We start from the raw sequence: 3,149 nt of genomic DNA on the forward strand, positions 1-3,149 counted from the left end.
ATGGAGAGTGGATTTCAGCTGTTAAAACGGATGATTAACGGTGACTTGAAAGGTAACGTGGGTCACATGGAATTTAATCCAAAAGTAGTGCTTCCCACCTGATTTTTCGAGTAGAACGCAGTGGATGGCTCGGATTTTTCAAAAAGACAGTGAAATGGGGCCCACCATCGTCACAGCGTCAATGACGCTACCCTATTTTCGCAACCGGAAGCCGTCCGGTTTTTACGGCGGATTGTACGCCCTTGGGCACGGTCGGACAGCTGATCTGAACCGTTCATCATGTAGGTGGGCCAGAAAGCTCCCAGAGGACGTTGTCCTTTTGGAAGGAAAGCAAAGAAGAAGAAGAGGAGAAGACTCCGAGTTTGGCTGCCGTGCGTGAAGACGTCTCCGCAACCAACTCGTCCGCGGACTCCGGCCTTTCGCACGGACCTCCTGCTCTACATACAGGAGTCTCCAGCTTCTGCAGCCGAGTCCTGCCAGGACTCCACAGCAGGGAGGTGAGAAGAAAGATAAAAGGAGAGGTCTCGGTTTGGGTTGAAGGGAGGAGGAAAACGAGGAAGAAAAGAAGGAGGGAAGCTGTGTGGCTGGAGGCAGGTGGACGTGAGCAAGAGGTTGGGTTTGAGAGAAGAAACAGAGAAGAAATAGAGAAGACAGGAAAGGAGGATGTGAAGTTTTTTAAGCTGTTTTTTTCCCTTCTCGTTCTTTTCTTTCTTTTCTCTATTATCATTTGTTTTGTTTAGTCCATCCATGTCAGGCTAAAACCTCTTAGCTAGGGCTAAGAGGTGAAGCTTGTAGAATGATGGGAGATTGTATGCGTGTGCCTTTTGTTTAGATTAAGGGGATTTTTTTATTTAATTTTATTATGGAAGTATTGTTAGTTTTTAATGGCCTGTTGTGACTGAAATTACAATGGGTTTGCAATGGCTTTGAGTATTTCTTGTTCCTTATTTTGATTATGATATCAGGAAGCCCTGTTGTTCGCCATCGTCTCCTGGGCATGGTTGGATGTCGGTACCCTTCATAACCTTCATAATCAGCTGATTGGTTGGTAATTAGTTTAATTCTGTTGTTGACTTTGTCTCTTGGGCATGGTTTGGTGATGGAATCCATTCTAATTCATATACCTTTCACCCCTTGAAAACTATATCAAAGGAAGTCTAGTCAATTTCCATGATTTCTAAAGCAGGCATAAGATCTCCCTGATCTCTACAAGTGGATCCTCTGAATCCCTAGTTTTCTTCCTTGGATTGTTTAAAGTTTTAGATAATTATTCCACAATTATTTCTGAAATTCTATTTGGTTTAGATCATATCTTAGTCTAGTTCTAGTTCTACTTGGTTTCAGATAACGTACAGGTATCAGTCTCTGTGGATTCGACCTCGGTCTTACCGAGTTTATTACTACATCACAACCCTATACTTGGGGAGTGAACAAGTTTTTGGCGCCGTTGCCGGGGACTGACGGTTACGATTCTCTGAAATTAATTAGTTTTAGAATTAGGTTAGGATTAGGATTTTACTAACTTTAGGCTAAAAGTTTTTTTTATTTTATTTTATTCTTAGAAACTAACTTGTTTCCATATTTTGTAGGATCTTGACATAAGTTTCTCAATTGGTAATTCCTTCCTAATCTCTCTACTTTTTCCTATTTTTTAGAATTAAGGTTTAGATTTTAGAAATTTTCTAATTCCAGTATCCTCCCTTCTGTAGGAAATAGTTTATTTTTAGAAATTAGGTTATTTCTTTCCCTTTTTAGAAATTAACTTTCTATTTCTATTTTAGTAACTTTCTAACTCTTTTAAAATCTAATTTGTCTCCTAATTTATTTTTAGAAACTAACCTTCCTATTTTGTAGGCCTTTAAGATAGAAATTTCTAATTCGGTAAGCTCCTTCCCTACTTTCTATTTTTCAATTCTCTTTTAGTACTTTACTTTCTAGTTTAGGACTTTCCTAATTTATTTTAGAAATTTCCACTTTCTTTTAGAAATTAGTTTACTACTACCTTTACTTTAAAGGATTGTTCTTCTTATTTTAGAATCTAACTTATTCTTGTTTTATTTTGCAGGTTTTAACTCAGGACTCCAATTTGGTAATTTCTTTCCAACTCTCTCTTTCTTTCTAGATTTTCTTTTCCTTTCTTAGGATTAGGTTTTTAATTGAGGGCTGCGAGTGTTTTCATGCCCAAGTGGGCCCGTGACAACACTCGACATCTCTTGACTGAAGGAGGATTGGTCAAGGGGTTGACTATCCATCGCAAGACTAGACACCGCTCAAAATCCCCTGAGTTAACTGAAGTTATGGCTGAAGACCAACCTCCTCTACTCCCACCTAGGGTGGAGGATAACCAAGATGAGAATGAGGTGCAACAGGCACCCCCGCCTCGTACTTTACGAGATTATCTACAACCGGCGGGAGTGAGTATGCCCTCATGCATGATTTTTCCTGAAAACACAGGACAAATGGACATCAAGCCAGGAGTTATCCAACTCCTTCCCAAATTCCATGGACTTGAATCTGAAAGTCCATATTTACATTTGAAAGAGTTCGATGAGATAATAGCTACATTATGTTTTCCTAATGTATCTGAGGATACAATTAGGCTGAAACTCTTTCCTTTTTCCTTAAAAGAGAAAGCTAAGACGTGGTTACATTCACTGTGTCCTAGATCCATTGGCACATGGAACGATATGCAGAGGGAATTCATAAAAAAATTCTTCCCACATCATAAAACGATTACCCTCAGAAAAGCGATCATGAACTTTGCCCAAAAGGAAGATGAAACATTCTTTCAATGTTGGGAAAGGTTCAAAGATTTGGTCAGTTCATGCCCACAACACGGATTTGAAACGTGGCGTATTACAAATTTTTTCTATGATGGACTGACATCTTCCATGTGCCAAATGGTCGAGACAATGTGTAATGGAGAGTTCATTAATAAAGATATCGACGAGGTATGGGACTACCTCGATAGTTTGGCTGAAAAAACACAATCTTGGGACTATTACCCAAAGTCGAACACCACGTCTAGGCCGACTCAATTAAAGGAGAAAGGTGGATTATATCTCTTGAAAGAAGAGGATGATCTCAAGTGTAAAGTGACTACGCTCATAAGGAAAGTTGAGGCTATGGAAGGAAAGAAGGATAAGGTC

The 3,149-nt window shown here is 39.5% G+C and overlaps 1 non-coding gene across 1 annotated transcript; it reads right to left on the reverse strand.

Annotated features, from left to right (window-relative positions):
- Positions 1-2,735: 2,735 nt before the first annotated feature.
- Positions 2,736-2,842, reverse strand: LOC131219709 (small nucleolar RNA R71). The gene has a single exon (XR_009158355.1). It is a non-coding gene; the product is annotated as a small nucleolar RNA R71 (small nucleolar RNA).
- Positions 2,843-3,149: the final 307 nt, after the last annotated feature.

Source organism: Magnolia sinica, chromosome 11, assembly GCF_029962835.1.
Source record: "Magnolia sinica isolate HGM2019 chromosome 11, MsV1, whole genome shotgun sequence".
Taxonomy (NCBI): domain Eukaryota; kingdom Viridiplantae; phylum Streptophyta; class Magnoliopsida; order Magnoliales; family Magnoliaceae; genus Magnolia; species Magnolia sinica.